Genomic DNA, 19807 nt, shown 5'->3' on the forward strand with positions numbered 1-19807 from the left:
TGATGGTCCCGTCGCCGGTGGAGTTATACTATACCTATTGTGTCCGGCGGAACCGGGTGCCCAACCAACCGACACACTTGGGACACACCGCTGACGCCCGACGCGACTTCCTCTGACGTGAGGTGAGCCGAGGCATGGGGACTTTAAACAAAAGAATCTGTATCGGATTAACTGTGCATGCTGTAAATTGCACCATTTAACAACCCTCGTCGGACCTATGGGTTTTCCTTTTCCGGTTTCGATATACCGGCAGAGGGGATGGAGGTACTCCTATCTCGGCTCAGTGCTCACCCCATATTGAGCTAGAGCCCTACGAGAAAAGAGTGGGCGTCGTTACAGACGCAATCGTTAGTTTTTATAAAATACAGCGAATCTTGTACAGGGTGGCCCACCTGCACGATGACTAAAAAATGTCTGACGCTTATTTAGTAGTTCATTTCGGAAATATTTTTGTTGCGACTCATAAGTTGGTAGGTAATCAGTGATTGATTTTGTACATTTTCCCGAGAGTGCAGTTCCTCTATTTAGCGCCGGGATACCTTTAGAGCTGTCGGGGCCCCGGAAACCACATTCACTCTGAGAGCCATTGCCTGGGGCGCCATATGAACGCTATTGTGGCGACTGGCGGTCCTCTGAATGCTTCAGTCGCCAGGCCGGGGATGGCACTGCTATTACGGGCCGACCGACTATTTTATCACAGGCAGTGCTTCGGGTCGTTGCGTAAGCAATGCTTACCGTATTTCTTATATAATTGGCGGCCAGACGTTCTCTGTGAAATTGAATAGAATAGAAGACTGGATTTGAAAGAACGGTGACGCGACGCATTCGAGCTAGTTTTATTTTATTTCATGAAGGGCTGCGAAACATGGAAAATAAATGTGACGCTAAATGTAGCTTTCCTATGGAGCCTAAAACAAATAATTTGGTTAGGCGGCCATGAAGAGCGATTATTTCATAGCTAGTTATTCATATCGCACGGCTGGCTCCACGAGGCGCTAATGTTTTCCGCCCGTGAACACTCAGGCGTCGGGTGTTAGACTGTGCCGCCGTTCACCGACGCTCGGCGGCGCAGCATACCTAGCCGGGTCCCCATCCGTCGATCTCGTATATAGGGCCTTGGTCGATCTCGTCCTCGGTCCACCGCCCGCAGGACCATCACTGTCCGCTGCACGTGCTGAAGTCGATCGGGCTCCGCCACGTCGCCTCCGACGGCGGTCCGTCGATCTCAGAGCGACGTCGCGCGCGACGCAACAGTTGTGCCGGCGGCGGCGGGCGGCCGGCAGCGGCGGCCGCTCAGACCCGGGGCAGGGCGGCGATGGCACGGGAGACTGAGAGGGACTGGCGGCGGTCGGGCGGAGACGGAGACGGGCGGGAGACGGAGAGAGGTGTCTCGGAGACGGGAGACGGCCGGTGAGCCGGCCTGGCGGACGGCAGCGGAACTGGAGGCAGCAGAGGAGGCGGTGGTGTTTGAATATTACTGGCCCTGAGGTCTCAAGGACGGCTCGCTACTAAAATGAGCGAGTGATGGTGACTGGCGATATCGTCTGTGACAAACCGTGCAAGAAGGGTTTGATAATATCACACCCATTCCTTATCAACTTATCAGGAAGACGGATTGTGTTGTATGGCAGTTGAGTGGCTGTCTGACAAAGATGATGTGTGATTGATTAGCGGTGTGGGCGAATAAGCCAAGTGCATTTAGTGGTTTCTTGTCAGTGGTGGAAGCTTGACGATTGACTTCGCGGAGCAGGGCGGACTTCTGTCACTCCGGAATTGAAAGACAACTGCTAGCTGCTGCATTAACAACCCAGGTGAGACGGCGGCAAATACGGGAATTATGCAGATTTAGCTGGGCCATCTACATGCCGAGAAGTGCTGTCGAACAGATTAGCATAAATCCTGCCCAGAAAAAGAGACATTGTTGAATGTTGATGTGCTTGTCCTCTTTGGCTCCGTGTATCCTTCGTTGACACCATCAAACAAGCTATACTAGGAAAATTATTTCAGCATAAATGCTAGTTATTGAATTAATAAGTAAGTCTCACCTAACTTTATTAGCCTTTTAATTTTAAAATGGATAACAATTTTACAACCGCACTGTATAGTCATTGCATAGCAGCGGCGAATGGTCATGTGGCTCGTTTTTTCCGTCCACTCAGCACACCCACTCAAGTCTCCAGCTTTCAGCTTACCCTAGTAAGCCGATACGAACCGTCCGTGGTTCAATGATTTTTTCATTTTTACAAACCATATTTTTCGTCGTCGAAAATTGGATTTGAGAGACAGCGTGCGATGGAGTTATTCGTTCGATTTGTTGTGGTGTGTCGTTCCGTGATCTATTAAGGCTGTACTTTGTGGTCTGTTCTGAACTATCTCTCTCTGGTCTGTTTTGGTCGCTTATTTCTGTTTTGTTGAGTCTGGTAGTTCTGTGGTCTATTTTGTTCTGTTATTCTGCAGTCCGGTTTGGTTTGTCGTACTGTGGTCTGTTTTGGACTGTTGTTCTGCGGTCCGGTCTGGTTTGATTTTTCGTACTGTGGTCTATTTTGTTCTGTTGTTCTGCGGTCTGCTTTGATTTGTCGTACTGTGGTCTGTTTTGGACTGTTGTTCCTGGTCTGTTGTGTGCCCTGCTCCTTGGACTTTCTGCAGTGATGGCGTGTCGACTACAGTCCCGTTCGTGCCAGCATTCGGCCAGGGTCGCGCGCGTGATTAAAGGCCGCGAGGAAATGTCCCGTCCCGAACGCTGCACGGACTGAGCTTATAGTCAGCCGGGTCTGATTAACCGATACTGGAGGAATAATTAAAATCTATCTGAGGTTCATCAGGAACTCTCGGGGATGTAAGAATATGGCTATCCTATCACAGACTCGTGGCAGCAGATTCCACATCAGAAATATTCGTATATAAGTGAAAGCTGACCAAGCATTTGGCCTCTCTGCATCCCTGCAGCGTTCTCCTTTTAATGCTCATTTGTATGCAGCGCTTGCACACTGGAGAAAAGCACATCCATTGCTTGAGCTTTAAACATCAAGTGTCTACGCAAAAGGAGAATAAATTACTATGCGTGTCCGAAAGCACTTTGATGAGATAGGCTGAATGAATTAGTAAGTAGACTGTAGAAGTCGTTCTTTTGCGCCGCCATTAGCTGGATAATGAGCAAAACAAAAATTTCGACAGATAATTGAAAGCTTTTCGTAGATGGGTTCAGATGTGCAATCCACCTCTGTCCGTATAAAAATAAGTCGCTTTGATCCCCTTCCCCACCTCTGATAATTAAGGATTAAGGAAACAATGTTCCGTTTCACATTATCACATTTCCTAAGTGATCCGAATTGATGAACGAAAACCAATGGCATTGAGAGCCCCGCCCTGGATATGGATCTTTGTGATAATTCAGAAATCTATAGGAACAGCTATTGCTGAGGCCACGACCCCTTCCTTCCTATATTCAGGGATGTAGCCGGGGGGGGGGGAGCACGGGGGCCATGCCCCCCCCCTGATGACGAAAAATAGAATGAAATTTAATAAAATAAAAATAACAGCTGCACCACACACCCAAAAATAGTGGGTCAAAGCCGAGGAGTTTTCCTTTTTTAGAGGGTGTACAACACTAGGCGCGACCTGTGGCCCCTCCCTGAGCAAACTGCTGGCTACGTGCCTGCCTATATTTGTCTCGGTCAGAATGCGAGGAGGTCAGCTGCTGCGAATTTACAATATAGTGGAAACTCGGCTCCTTATTATCCCGATATTAAATCTCTGAGGCCACTAACTCACTTTAGAGTGGTTCATTCCTAATTTCATCTATTATTGACGCTGTGAAGAAGCTTATGTAAGTCATTAGCATATTCATAGAGTACCGTGTGCAACTTTTAAAAAGTTTCTGGAGATCATAAAAAGGTAGTTAAGCTTTGGCCATTTCTCTAGTACCTACTGCTGGAGGATGCCCCAATTCTTTATATAACAGGGTATACGGTGTTTTAAAACTCTTAACTGCAAACATCTAAAATGCTTCATTCTTCGTTTAGGTATGTGGCATGTGTACCTAATCGTTAAGCTGTTCTCGACCATATTGGAAAGAAGGCTCGCTCTTTCCGCGTCCGGCACCCGATGACAGATTCATAATTCACGACACTGGCCACGGGGACCGTGCATATGATGCATTAGCTAGGGTACACCGTGTTTGATGGCGAGTTGACCGTGAACAAGAGTTCCACTTGCGCAGCCGGTCAGTTTAGGGCCTGTTTGGGCTGGGCAGATAAAATATATTTTTGAATGTGAGACGAAGTAGCTATGACAAAAAGATTGAGTGGTGAGAGAAAGAGAGAGAGAGAGAGAGAGAGAGAGAGAGAGAGAGAGAGAGAGAGAGAGAGAGAGAGAGAGAGAGAGAGAGAGAGAGAGAAAGAAAGAGAGAGAGGGAGAGAGAGAGAGAGCGAGAGAGGGAGAGAGAGGGAGAGAGAGAGAAAGAAAGAGAGAGAGAGATATATATATATATATATATATATATATATATATATATATATATATATATATATATATATATATATATATATATATATATATATATATATATATATATATATATATATATATATATATATATATATATATATATATATATATATATATATATATATCAGTAACGCATGTGAGAAGTAAAACGCGGCGTCAGTAATCAGGGATTCCTTCAGTGGAATTCCATTGCAATGAATTCATTTCTTAGCGTTCTCGTCGCTGAATTAATTTAGGCTCGAACCCAGTACAGCCGGCAGCCTCGGCGTTGGCCCGTCAGCCCCGCCACGGCGGTGGCGACTCGGTCCGGAGCCCCGGAGCCATGTCGCCGAAGAGCAAACACCGCGCCGGCCGGGAACCGCCTACTGACGCCATGTTGACAGGGTCTGTGTGGAAATAAATAGTTAACGTCAAGATCTCGGGACACCTGTACCGTATTACCGGAGCAAACTTCAGCCAAAGAACACCACAATTTGCCGCAAGGCAGCACAAGCTTATTTCAGGCTAGTCTGTTATTTATTGTTGCCACGCGTGTTTTTATACGGTCGCTGCTTATCACGTTATTGGGGAGTGGAGCTCGACAGACAGATTGATATCGATCTCGGGATGTTAGTGTAAATTATTACTGCTGTGCAGCTGCATACTGAGATTCCCACTAATACAAACACTATTTTCTGTTTTGAGGTTTGTTTATCCCGCCGATGAAAGACAGAGCAGTGATGACAGTTCGCAGTCTCACTCGCACGCACCCGTTCTCCGGGAGCGCTCCTGCACCTCAGCCGGCGACTGCCTCCAGCGGCGCTAATGCCCGTATTGATGTCCTAATGAATGTTATCAGGGTGGCTTGGACACCTGCTAACCTGCTTAGGAGGCAGCCGGGTGGATTTTCCCTGGATTGGTGCCCGCCTGCCGGTGGGGTGTCGTAGGCTCCCGTTCAGATTTCTGGCTGAAAGATCCATTTCAGGGGGCTTAGTTTCCCGAGCAAAATATAAACAGACTAAAACCACCCGTTTCGAGTGACCTCAGGCTCTGTCACGATGCGCTTGGCATGTTCGTTGGCTTGTTTGCACGATAAATGCATGGTGCGTGAGGCGCTGAGGAATGACAGACTTTTGTGTAACGGGAGTGATTTAATTGGTTTCAAATCATTAACGGGCCACTTAGGGAGTTTGAAGTGTGTTCAAAAGCTTTATTCCCTGCGCGAAGTACGATTATGTAGGCTCACAAACACACAGAAGCATACCAACGGCTGAAGTGCTTTTTGAGGAAGATTTGATGCAATTACATAATTAGTTGTAGTGGCCTTAGCCAAACGATTATCACAGTCACTATAGATGTGGCTGCAGGGCAAAAAAAGCGCATCTCACAACCACGATAGCTATAGGAGATACATAGAGGACGATGACGGCTTGATAGACCTGGCAGATTGATAAGGAGCTTGAGAGGAAGGAGATGGAGGAAACAGGAATTGAAGAACATTTGGGAAGGGGAGGAGAGAGAATGTACTCATCGAGACAAAGAAATGAAATAAAAAATGGTAAGAATAGGGGAAAAGGGGAGAGAGAGCGTGAGAGCAAAAAAAGATGCAATAAAGAATGAGCGGGGGATCGAAAAAGGAGGAAGAGTGAGAGATAGGGAGAGAGATAGATAGATAGATAGATAGATATATAGATAGATAGATAGAGAGAGAGAGAGAGAGAGAGAGAGAGAGAGAGAGAGAGAGAGAGAGAGAGAGAGAGAGAGAGGAGAGAGAGAGAGAGAGAAGGGAGAGGAAAAAGAAGATAGCGCGCTGCTGCCGCGGTGTCCGTCGCTAGGCGTACAATAATGAGAAACTAATGCCATCACGCGCCTGGCTGGTCGGCCCGGCCCTGTGGCGGACACTCACCTGCCTCCCCCCCCCCCTCCCCCCGTCGGCAGTCGCGGAGGAAGATGCTGGGGTTCCGTGAGGTGGACATCTGGTCTCGGCACCATGAGATCCACGCCATGCGCGGCCAGATCAACGCTTCCTGTCTCTGGAACGCCTGTCGAATTATGACGCTTGGCATAACGCTCATCGGACTCGGTGTTACCATGGCAACCATAGGTGAGTCGGAGTCATGTACATAGAATGCTCTTTTGTCGGGGACTATATAATATATATCGCATATTATATGCATATAGGAGGATGCTTGTAGGTACTATCCATCAGTTTTTCATTTACTGGCTGATGACCTGATACATACTTCAGCCCTCAATGCAGGCCGCGTGTTTTACTTGAGCACTGGATCTGTTTCATATCGTCTGATTATTTTCCAAATGCACATGTCATATGATTTCCACAATATTAGGAACTTTTTAAGGTCAACGTCAAAGTCAGACACGTACAGTCAGATACGGGCCATCCATGGTGAAATAGTGCCTCTGTTCATCACTAGGTCCCTTTTATTGCCCGCCAGCTGCGGTTGACTGGCCTGTCCTCCGTTTGCGTTTCCACATCCTATCCCGTAACTCGCAGCTCGCTTCCGACCGGTTTCGCTTCCAATACGCGCACGGGAGTAAATCACATTTTATCCGGCGGCCGCCCAGTCAGCGGCGGCCGAAAAGTCGTCCAACTCTGGCGGTGTGCGCCGTCGAGCGCCACCGTATATCGGCCAACTTTGTGTCCGGTCGTCGACAGCGGGGCTGACCGGCCGGTCGCCGGCCGTCGGGCACCGCACCGATACACAGAACCGAGCCCGTATCGGCGGAAATAATGAAATGATCGGTTTTGTTAGTGAGCCTAACTTATGCTCAGTCTGTTAAAGACGGTGTGGGTGAGTTAATGGAGTACAATGTCTGTCTGATCATTGGCAAAAAAAAGACGACTTCATCGTACTTTTAGTCGTTTTTGCGTATTAAGATATCAGCTACTCGTGAATGTGCCTGATACGCGTACGCCGTGCTTGGCATATGTTAACGACGTTTATTTCTTATTGCTTATTTTTGTTGGAAACGAGCTCCTAGCTATAATTCTGGCGCATTTCCTTTGACGGGACAGATATGATATATTCAGTTTGTTGTTGGCAAGCTAGGCGGCTTACTGGCTATCCCATTTACACTAGCTCGCGTTCTAACTGCATATATAAGCGCCAGCGGTGCAAGTAACGCCCCATTCCCTGTTGGTCGGACAGGCCGCCCACTCCCTGCCTGGCGCCTCGCCCAAACGACCTGTCTGCGATACAAATGATCCCGCACTGCGCGAGACCTCTGAGGAGGGACAGTCACAGATTCAGAGGCTGATCAGTGGACACAGTATGCATGTAAGCCAAGTAAAAAGGCATTATTCTAACTCCATTTACCAGTCTGACCTCAGAAATAACCAGTTAGCCCAGGTCCCCAAAGCTCCAGTTTGTGTCACGTGACGCCGTGTGACCTCCCGACCTCGTTGCCGGCCGTAGGGTTTCGTTGGAGCGATGGGTGGCAACAGCCACCACCCTGCACTGTGTCAGCTCTCGGTGGATTACTCGCGGCGGGCTATGTTTAACTGCACCGTCGCCTGCACAGTCCAGAGGCCTCTTGCACTTAAATAGCTACCTAGGTAATATGTCCGTGAAGTTGGCGACGTCGCCAGCGACTTTTCCAGCGACGAGCACCGATTTTAGCCAAAACCTCGTCCAAGGTCAATTGGACCATGAGGATCACGAAAATCGAACCCATTCACCCCTAAACCTTGACCTTCAAGGTCAAATTCAAGGTCAAAGGACAGGGAACTGAAAAAGTGCCACTAAATATTGTCCGATTTTCAAAATTTTGGCACCAAAATGTAGCGCGTGCAAAGTTCTAGCCGCACATCGAAAACCATTTTCATCAAGGTCAAACTTCAAGGTCAAATTCAAGGTCAAAGGACGGGGAACTGAAAAAGTGCCACTAAATATTGTCCGATTTTCAAAACTTTAGCACCAAAATGTAGCGCGTGCAAAGTTCTAGCCGCACATCGAAAACCATTTTCATCAAGGTCAAACTTCAAGGTCAAATTCAAGGTCAAAGGACGGGGAACTGAAAAAGTGCCACTAAATATTGTCCGATTTTCAAAATTTTGGCACCAAAATGTAGCGCGTGCGAAGTTCTAGCCGCACATCGAAAACCATTTTCATCAAGGTCAAACTTCAAGGTCAAATTCAAGGTCAAAGGACGGGGAACTGAAAAAGTGCCACCAAATATTGTCCGATTTTCACAATTTTGGCACCAAAATGTAGCGCGTGCAAAGTTCTAGCCGAACATCGAAAACCATTTTCATCAAGGTCAAACTTCAAGGTCAAATTCAAGGTCAAAGGACGGGGAACTGAAAAAGTGCCACTAAATATTGTCCGATTTTCACAATTTTGGCACCAAAATGTAGCGCGTGCAAAGTTCTAGCCGCACATCGAAAACCATTTTCATCAAGGTCAAACTTCAAGGTCAAATTCAAGGTCAAAGGACGGGGAACTGAAAAAGTGCCACTAAATATTGTCCGATTTTCACAATTTTGGCACCAAAATGTAGCGCGTGCAAAGTTCTAGCCGCACATCGAAAACCATTTTCATCAAGGTCAAACTTCAAGGTCAAATTCAAGGTCAAAGGACGGGGAAGTGAAAAAGTGCCACTAAATATTGTCCGATTTTCACAATTTTGGCACCAAAATGTAGCGCGTGCAAAGTTCTAGCCGCACATCGAAAACCATTTTCATCAAGGTCAAACTTCAAGGTCAAATTCAAGGTCAAAGGACGGGGAACCTTAAAAATGCTACGTCACCAGCGACTTTTCCAGCGACGAGCACCGATTTTAGCCAAAACCTCGTCCAAGGTCAATTGGACCATGAGGATCACGAAAATCGAACCCATTCACCCCTAAACCTTGACCTTCAAGGTCAAATTCAAGGTCAAAGGACGGGGAACTGAAAAAGTGCCACTAAATATTGTCCGATTTTCACAATTTTGGCACCAAAATGTAGCGCGTGCAAAGTTCTAGCCGCACATCGAAAACCATTTTCATCAAGGTCAAACTTCAAGGTCAAATTCAAGGTCAAAGGACGGGGAACTGAAAAAGTGCCACTAAATATTGTCCGATTTTCACAATTTTGGCACCAAAATGTAGCGCGTGCAAAGTTCTAGCCGCACATCGAAAACCATTTTCATCAAGGTCAAACTTCAAGGTCAAATTCAAGGTCAAAGGACGGGGAAGTGAAAAAGTGCCACTAAATATTGTCCGATTTTCAAAATTTTGGCACCAAAATGTAGCGCATGCAAAGTTCTAGCCGCACATCGAAAACCATTTTCATCAAGGTCAAACTTCAAGGTCAAATTCAAGGTCAAAGGACGGGGAACTGAAAAAGTGCCACCAAATATTGTCCGATTTTCACAATTTTGGCACCAAAATGTAGCGCGTGCAAAGTTCTAGCCGCACATCGAAAACCATTTTCATCAAGGTCAAACTTCAAGGTCAAATTCAAGGTCAAAGGACGGGGAACTGAAAAAGTGCCACTAAATATTGTCCGATTTTCACAATTTTGGCACCAAAATGTAGCGCGTGCAAAGTTCTAGCCGCACATCGAAAACCATCTTCATCAAGGTCAAACTTCAAGGTCAAATTCAAGGTCAAAGGACGGGGAACTGAAAAAGTGCCACTAAATATTGTCCGATTTTCAAAATTTTGGCACCAAAATGTAGCGCGTGCAAAGTTCTAGCCGCACATCGAAAACCATTTTCATCAAGGTAATCTTCAAGGTCAAATTCAAGGTCAAAGGACGGGGAACTGAAAAAGTGCCACCAAATATTGTCCGATTTTCACAATTTTGGCACCAAAATGTAGCGCGTGCAAAGTTTTAGCCGCACATCGAAAACCATTTTCATCAAGGTCAAACTTCAAGGTCAAATTCAAGGTCAAAGGACGGGGAACTGAAAAAGTGCCACTAAATATTGTCCGATTTTCACAATTTTGGCACCAAAATGTAGCGCGTGCAAAGTTCTAGCCGCACATCGAAAACCATTTTCATCAAGGTCAAACTTCAAGGTCAAATTCAAGGTCAAAGGACGGGGAACTGAAAAAGTGCCACTAAATATTGTCCGATTTTCACAATTTTGGCACCAAAATGTAGCGCGTGCAAAGTTCTAGCCGCACATCGAAAACCATTTTCATCAAGGTCAAACTTCAAGGTCAAATTCAAGGTCAAAGGACGGGGAAGTGAAAAAGTGCCACTAAATATTGTCCGATTTTCAAAATTTTGGCACCAAAATGTAGCGCGTGCAAAGTTCTAGCCGCACATCGAAAACCATTTTCATCAAGGTCAAACTTCAAGGTCAAATTCAAGGTCAAAGGACGGGGAACTGAAAAAGTGCCACCAAATATTGTCCGATTTTCACAATTTTGGCACCAAAATGTAGCGCGTGCAAAGTTCTAGCCGCACATCGAAAACCATTTTCATCAAGGTCAAACTTCAAGGTCAAATTCAAGGTCAAAGGACGGGGAACTGAAAAAGTGCCACTAAATATTGTCCGATTTTCACAATTTTGGCACCAAAATGTAGCGCGTGCAAAGTTCTAGCCGCACATCGAAAACCATTTTCATCAAGGTCAAACTTCAAGGTCAAATTCAAGGTCAAAGGACGGGGAACTGAAAAAGTGCCACTAAATATTGTCCGATTTTCACAATTTTGGCACCAAAATGTAGCGCGTGCAAAGTTCTAGCCGCACATCGAAAACCATTTTCATCAAGGTCAAACTTCAAGGTCAAATTCAAGGTCAAAGGACGGGGAACTGAAAAGGTTCCACTAAATATTGTCCGATTTTCAAAATTTTGGCACCAAAATGTAGCGCGTGCAAAGTTCTAGCCGCACATCGAAAACCATTTTCATCAAGGTCAAACTTCAAGGTCAAATTCAAGGTCAAAGGACGGGGAACCTTAAAAATGCTACGTCACCAGCGACTTTTCCAGCGACGAGCACCGATTTTAGCCAAAACCTCGTCCAAGGTCATTGGACCATGAGGATCACGAAAATCGAACCCATTCACCCCTAAACCTTGACCTTCAAGGTCAAATTCAAGGTCAAAGGACGGGGAACTGAAAAAGTGCCACTAAATATTGTCCGATTTTCACAATTTTGGCACCAAAATGTAGCGCGTGCAAAGTTCTAGCCGCACATCGAAAACCATTTTCATCAAGGTCAAACTTCAAGGTCAAATTCAAGGTCAAAGGACGGGGAACTGTAAAAGTGGCACTAAATATTGTCCGATTTTCACAATTTTGGCACCAAAATGTAGCGCGTGCAAAGTTCTAGCCGCACATCGAAAACCATTTTCATCAAGGTCAAACTTCAAGGTCAAATTCAAGGTCAAAGGACGGGGAACTGAAAAAGTGCCACTAAATATTGTCCGATTTTCACAATTTTGGCACCAAAATGTAGCGCGTGCAAAGTTCTAGCCGCACATCGAAAACCATTTTCATCAAGGTCAAACTTCAAGGTCAAATTCAAGGTCAAAGGACGGGGAACTGAAAAAGTGCCACCAAATATTGTCCGATTTTCACAATTTCGGCACCAAAATGTAACACGTGCAAAGTTCTAGCCGCACATCGAAAACCATTTTCATCAAGGTCAAACTTCAAGGTCAAATTCAAGGTCAAAGGACGGGGAACTGAAAAAGTGCCACTAAATATTGTCCGATTTTCACAATTTTGGCACCAAAATGTAGCGCGTGCAAAGTTCTAGCCGCACATCGAAAACCATTTTCATCAAGGTCAAACTTCAAGGTCAAATTCAAGGTCAAAGGACGGGGAACTGAAAAAGTGCCACTAAATATTGTCCGATTTTCAAAATTTTGGCACCAAAATGTAGCGCGTGCAAAGTTCTAGCCGCACATCGAAAACCATTTTCATCAAGGTCAAACTTCAAGGTCAAATTCAAGGTCAAAGGACGGGGAACTGAAAAAGTGCCACCAAATATTGTCCGATTTTCACAATTTTGGCACCAAAATGTAGCGCGTGCAAAGTTCTAGCCGCACATCGAAAACCATTTTCATCAAGGTCAAACTTCAAGGTCAAATTCAAGGTCAAAGGACGGGGAACTGAAAAAAGTGCCACTAAATATTGTCCGATTTTCACAATTTTGGCACCAAAATGTAGCGCGTGCAAAGTTCTAGCCGCACATCGAAAACCATTTTCATCAAGGTCAAACTTCAAGGTCAAATTCAAGGTCAAAGGACGGGGAACTGAAAAAGTGCCACTAAATATTGTCCGATTTTCACAATTTTGGCACCAAAATGTAGCGCGTGCAAAGTTCTAGCCGCACATCGAAAACCATTTTCATCAAGGTCAAACTTCAAGGTCAAATTCAAGGTCAAAGGACGGGGAAGTGAAAAAGTGCCACTAAATATTGTCCGATTTTCAAAATTTTGGCACCAAAATGTAGCGCATGCAAAGTTCTAGCCGCACATCGAAAACCATTTTCATCAAGGTCAAACTTCAAGGTCAAATTCAAGGTCAAAGGACGGGGAACTGAAAAAGTGCCACCAAATATTGTCCGATTTTCACAATTTTGGCACCAAAATGTAGCGCGTGCAAAGTTCTAGCCGCACATCGAAAACCATTTTCATCAAGGTCAAACTTCAAGGTCAAATTCAAGGTCAAAGGACGGGGAACTGAAAAAGTGCCACTAAATATTGTCCGATTTTCACAATTTTGGCACCAAAATGTAGCGCGTGCAAAGTTCTAGCCGCACATCGAAAACCATTTTCATCAAGGTCAAACTTCAAGGTCAAATTCAAGGTCAAAGGACGGGGAACTGAAAAAGTGCCACTAAATATTGTCCGATTTTCACAATTTTGGCACCAAAATGTAGCGCGTGCAAAGTTCTAGCCGCACATCGAAAACCATTTTCATCAAGGTCAAACTTCAAGGTCAAATTCAAGGTCAAAGGACGGGGAACTGAAAAAGTGCCACTAAATATTGTCCGATTTTCAAAATTTTGGCACCAAAATGTAGCGCGTGCAAAGTTCTAGCCGCACATCGAAAACCATTTTCATCAAGGTCAAACTTCAAGGTCAAATTCAAGGTCAAAGGACGGGGAACTGAAAAAGTGCCACCAAATATTGTCCGACTTTCACAATTTTGGCACCAAAATGTAGCGCGTGCAAAGTTCTAGCCGCACATCGAAAACCATTTTCATCAAGGTCAAACTTCAAGGTCAAATTCAAGGTCAAAGGACGGGGAACTGTAAAAGTGCCACTAAATATTGTCCGATTTTCACAATTTTGGCACCAAAATGTAACGCGTGCAAAGTTCTAGCCGCACATCGAAAACCATTTTCATCAAGGTCAAACGTCAAGGTCAAATTCAAGGTCAAAGGACGGGGAACCTTAAAAATGCTACGTCACCAGCGACTTTTCCAGCGACGAGCACCGATTTTAGCCAAAACCTCGTCCAAGGTCAATTAGACCATGAGGATCACGAAAATCGAACCCATTCACCCCTAAACCTTGACCTTCAAGTTCAAATTCAAGGTCAAAGGACGGGGAACTGAAAAAGTGCCACTAAATACTGTCCGATTTTCAAAATTTTGGCACCAAAATGTAGCGCGTGCAAAGTTCTAGCCGCACATCGAAAACCATTTTCATCAAGGTCAAACTTCAAGGTCAAATTCAAGGTCAAAGGACGGGGAACTGAAAAAGTGCCACTAAATATTGTCCGATTTTCAAAATTTTGGCACTTAAATGTAGCGCGTGCAATGTTCTAGCCGCACATCGAAAACCATTTTCATCAAGGTCAAACTTCAAGGTCAAATTCAAGGTCAAAGGACGGGGAAGTGAAAAAGTGCCACTAAATATTGTCCGATTTTCAAAATTTTGGCACCAAAATGTAGCGCGTGCAAAGTTCTAGTCGCACATCGAAAACCATTTTCATCAAGGTCAAACTTCAAGGTCAAATTCAAGGTCAAAGGACGGGGAACTGAAAAAGTGCCACCAAATATTGTCCGATTTTCACAATTTTGGCACCAAAATGTAGCGCGTGCAAAGTTCTAGCCGCACATCGAAAACCATTTTCATCAAGGTCAAACTTCAAGGTCAAATTCAAGGTCAAAGGACGGGAAACTGAAAAAGTGCCACTAAATATTGTCCGATTTTCACAATTTTGGCACCAAAATGTAGCGCGTGCAAAGTTCTAGCCGCACATCGAAAACCATTTTCATCAAGGTCAAACTTCAAGGTCAAATTCAAGGTCAAAGGACGGGGAACTGAAAAAGTGCCACTAAATATTGTCCGACTTTCAAAATTTTGGCACCAAAATGTAGCGCGTGCAAAGTTCTAGCCGCACAACGAAAACCATTTTCATCAAGGTCATCAAGTTTGACCTTGATGAAAATGGTTTTCGATGTGCGGCTAGAACTTTGCACGCGCTACTTTTTGGTGCCAAAATTTTGAAAATCGGACAATATTTAGTGGCACTTTTTCAGTTCCCCGTCCTTTGACCTTGAATTTGACCTTGAAGTTTGACCTTGATGAAAATGGTTTTCGATGTGCGGCTAGAACTTTGCACGCGCTACATTTTGGTGCCAAAATTGTGAAGATCGGACAATATTTAGTGGCACTTTTTCAGTTCCCCGTCCTTTGACCTTGAATTTGACCTTGAAGTTTGACCTTGATGAAAATGGTTTTCGATGTGCGGCTAGAACTTTGCACGCGCTACATTTTGGTGCCAAAATTTTGAAAATCGGACAATATTTAGTGGCACTTTTCAGTTCCCCGTTCTTTGACCTTGAATTTGACCTTGAAGTTTGACCTTGATGAAAATGGTTTTCGATGTGCGGCTAGGACTTTGCACGCGCTACATTTTGGTACCAAAATTTTGAAAATCGGACAATATTTAGTGGCACTTTTTCAGTTCCCCGTCTTTTGACCTTGAATTTGACCTTGAAGGTCAAGGTTTAGGGGTGAATGGGTTCGATTTTCGTGATCCTCATGGTCCAATTGACCTTGGACGAGGTTTTGGCTAAAATCGGTGCTCCTCCCTGGAAAAGTCGCTGGTGACGTAGCATTTTTAAGGTTCCCCGTCCTTTGACCTTGAATTTGACCTTGAAGTTTGACCTTGATGAAAATGGTTTTCGATGTGCGGCTAGAACTTTGCACGCGCTACATTTTGGTGCCAAAATTTTGAAAATCGGACAATATTTAGTGGCACTTTTTCAGTTCTCCGTCCTTTGACCTTGAATTTGACCTTGAAGTTTGACCTTGATGAAAATGGTTTTCAATGTGCGGCTAGAACTTTGCACGTGCTACATTTTGGTGCCAAAATTTTGAAAATCGGACAATATTTAGTGGCACTTTTTCAGTTCCCCGTCCTTTGACCTTGAATTTGACCTTGAAGTTTGACCTTGATGAAAATGGTTTTCGATGTGCGGCTAGAACTTTGCACGCGCTACATTTTGGTGCCAAAATTTTGAAAATCAGACAATATTTAGTGGCACTTTTACAGTTCCCCGTCCTTTGACCTTGAATTTGACCTTGAAGTTTGACCTTGATGAAAATGGTTTTCGATGTGCGGCTAGAACTTTGCACGCGCTACATTTTGGTGCCAAAATTTTGAAAGTCGGACAATATTTAGTGGCACTTTTTCAGTTCCCCGTCCTTTGACCTTGAATTTGACCTTGAAGGTCAAGGTTTAGGGGTAAATGGGTTCAATTTTCGTGATCCTCATGGTCTAATTGACCTTGGACGACGTTTTGGCTAAAATCGGTGCTCGTCGCTGGAAAAGTCGCTGGTGACGTAGCATTTTTAAGGTTCCCCGTCCTTTGACCTTGAATTTGACCTTGACGTTTGACCTTGATGAAAATGGTTTTCGATGTGCGGCTAGAACTTTGCACGCGCTACATTTTGGTGCCAAAATTGTGAAAATCCGACAATATTTAGTGGCACTTTTTCAGTTCCCCGTCCTTTGACCTTGAATTTGACCTTGAAGTTTGACCTTGATGAAAATGGTTTTCGATGTGCGGCTAGAACTTTGCACGCGCTACATTTTGGTGCCAAAATTTTGAAAGTCGGACAATATTTAGTGGCACTTTTTCAGTTCCCCGTCCTTTGACCTTGAATTTGACCTTGAAGTTTGACCTTGATGAAAATGGTTTTCGATGTGCGGCTAGAACTTTGCACGCGCTACATTTTGTGCCAAAATTTTGAAAATCGGACAATATTTAGTGGCACTTTTTCAGTTCCCCGTCCTTTGACCTTGAATTTGACCTTGAAGTTTGACCTTGATGAAAATGGTTTTCGATGTGCGGCTAGAACTTTGCACGTGCTACATTTTGGTGCCAAAATTGTGAAAATCGGACAATATTTAGTGGCACTTTTTCAGTTCCCCGTCCTTTGACCTTGAATTTGACCTTGAAGTTTGACCTTGATGAAAATGGTTTTCGATGTGCGGCTAGAACTTTGCACGCGCTACATTTTGGTGCCAAAATTTTGAAAATCGGACAATATTTAGTGGCACTTTTTCAGTTCCCCGTCCTTTGACCTTGAATTTGACCTTGAAGGTCAAGGTTTAGGGGTGAATGGGTTCGATTTTCGTGATCCTCATGGTCCAATTGACCTTGGACGAGGTTTTGGCTAAAATCGGTGCTCGTCGCTGGAAAAGTCGCTGGCGACGTCGCCAACTTCACGGACATCTAGGTAATTTGGTGCAAGAGGCCTCCGGCAAATATAGCGGCATTCCGTGCCTCCATGTTTGCACTTCTGCTATGGCACAGGATTCCTCAAGGAAATTAGGTTCAGCTGGTCATAATAGATGACCTGCCATAAGGTCACGTGTAGATTAACATACGAGCTGTTCGAAACTCAGAAACTTATGATTGTCCCTTCAGCTTACAGGCCCGTACCTGATCCATTTCAAAATAATATTAGTTACTCATTTGAGCTGATGCGCATAGCAGGGTCCTCCTAAATGACAATGACGCTCTAGCTTAAGAAGTGTCTCATTTAATTTGTCCAATGTGACCCTGATAGTCTCATATTTTTCCTATGAAGCACGATTCTACATACCTATTTATGTAGATAAATAGGTGCCATAACTTAAGCCCAGCATGTTCTGTGTTAATACGAATAAATGATATGGTTGTTCTTTTAAAATGCTGCATTTAATCATGCATTGACTGCAAGCTGATGAAAAGAAAATATTTTCATTTTTGAATCAACGACCGTTTTTCTTTGTCTCTGAATCGGCCGACCACCCTCTCAGAGTGATCTCTGAATATATTACGGAGCACCTCCCCTTGGCATTTCCGCGGCCGGAGAGACGTGCTCCTCTCTGCAGGCCCACAATGATGAATATCCCTCTCCGGAAGCCAGCTTTTACCGCCCGCACGGCCCGCGCCTCCCCGGTCTGCTGGCGGCTCCCACGGGGGCCCGTCGTTCCGTCAACGTGTCGCCCTGACTGCGTGGGGTGCTCCAACACCTCCGACCTAGCCACCCACCCGCCGTCCTCTGACGGTAATCATCCCGCCGTGCCGGTCCGACGCGCCGTCCTCTCGGGGCTGGCCGAGCCGCCGGGGCGACTCGCTGACAAATTGGGGAACGCCACAGGTGGTGGCCGTCGGCCGCGGCGGCCGCCCAGGGCCCCCTTTGTCCGCCGGTGTGCGGCGTCTCGGCTGCTCCTCCGCGGCCGCCCAAAGTCGGGTCAATACGGCCGGCCGGCCGGCTGTGCCCGGCCTGTTGAGTGCCGCCGGTCCTGCGGCGGATTATCCTCCCGGCCCGGCCCGGGGGGAGGGGGAGGGGGAGGGGTGATTGACCGGCACGTGAGGCGGGCTGCCGATGAATATGGGACGATGTGGGCGGGACGCTGATGAGGGCGGAGGCTGCGGGGCGACACTCCTCGAGTGGCAGTCGATGGATGGAGATGACTTGCCAGCGCGACTTGTAGGTGCGCTGATCGTAGCTCAGTTACGAGCATCCCTGCCACAGAGTCTGTGAATAGCACTTCTTTTTTAAACGTATATATCGCAAGTAGCTCAAACAAAAAAATGCTACAATTTTGAACATCATTTTTCATCAAAACCATGAATACCGTTTAAGAGCCTCATTTCTCCCGTTTTAACTCGCCGACAGTTTCTTCGCTTTAATTGCTGCACTGCGCCGACAGGCTCGCGAGTCCCACCCTTTACGGCTCAGTCGGAGCGTGACATCGCCCGCGTCTCATCGTTCCAAATCAGACATGCTCTGCCAGTCCTCGACTGTCAGTGGTACACGTCTGACGCATCTCTCTCCCTCCCTCTCTCTCTCCCTCTCTCCCTCTCTCTCTCTCTCTCTCTCTCTCTCTCTCTCTCTCTCTCTCTCTCGGTCTACAGGCTACTGCCAGCAGCCGCCGGTGTCCGGTCCGGCCTACCGTCCATTCAGCGCTCTGTTGAACGGTTCGCAGACGGCCCGGCCGGTGCTCGGGGCTGACGGAATCACCTACAGACACCTGTCCTACCTGGGCTCGGTCGTCATGGGAATTGGAGGTGAGTGACGGCGCTGGGGAGTGGGGGTGAAGGGAGGAGTGGAGGGATCGTTGGGAAAGATAAGAGCAGGGGAGGGGAAGTGAAAGGGAGAGAGTGTGGGAAGGCGAATGTTATGAATTGACTTTGCATTTGGGTTTGAAGAGTACAACATAGAAAATAACACGATTGTCGTCCACATACAGTAATCTATTTTCTACATACCTCCATTGAATGTGCAACACGACATCACTGTAGCACGTGTTAGTTTGGCATGGCGCATTCTCTTCCAACCAAATCGTGTGACCACTCCCTCTCGGCTGCGTCCTCCTCCTCGCTCTTCACATCGCGGCGGCCATATCGCGCGCCGAGCCCGCCGGTTGTCCGCAGTCAGCTAAAATCGCGGCATAACGGACGACGAACGGCGCACTTAGTTCCCCTCCAGTGCCTCTGAGACGACCTCGCCGACCAGGGCTCAAAGCGGGGTCCCTGCGCTATGGGGTGATAGGAAAAGAGATATCGGCCGCTTCCCGACGCAAGCCAAATTGTTTGTTTTGTTGGGTTAGGCCCTTTCGGTCCAATTAGACCATTTCAGAGCCGGAAGGATGATAGGATAAAGGGGGAGACATTGGTCTGGGCAGGCACCCTAGTGAGTCGCCGGGGCTGAGCCCGTCCAGAGGACAGGCCACCCAGCCCCAAGGCACTCACTGCACCCGGCTACGGGGTGCGCTCCCTCAGGAGCAGCGGTGCCGCTCCAAGGGAGCAGCCCGCATGAGATAAAGTTGCCTGTCCAGCCCGGAGGGGGTTGCGGTGTGGAGGAGAAGGATTTCAGTATCCTGAGGATAGAAGCACGGA

At 46.3% G+C, this 19807-nt stretch overlaps 1 long non-coding RNA gene across 1 annotated transcript; it reads left to right on the forward strand.

Annotated features, from left to right (window-relative positions):
- Window positions 1–1323: 1323 nt before the first annotated feature.
- On the forward strand, window positions 1324–18962 carry LOC122363656. Its single transcript, XR_006253403.1, has 3 exons — window positions 1324–1811; window positions 6424–6589; window positions 18824–18962. It is a non-coding gene; the product is annotated as an uncharacterized LOC122363656 (long non-coding RNA).
- Window positions 18963–19807: the final 845 nt, after the last annotated feature.

The sequence above is a fragment of the Amphibalanus amphitrite genome, unplaced genomic scaffold (assembly GCF_019059575.1).
Source record: "Amphibalanus amphitrite isolate SeventyFive unplaced genomic scaffold, NRLGWU_Aamphi_draft 000633F_arrow, whole genome shotgun sequence".
Classification (NCBI taxonomy): domain Eukaryota; kingdom Metazoa; phylum Arthropoda; class Thecostraca; order Balanomorpha; family Balanidae; genus Amphibalanus; species Amphibalanus amphitrite.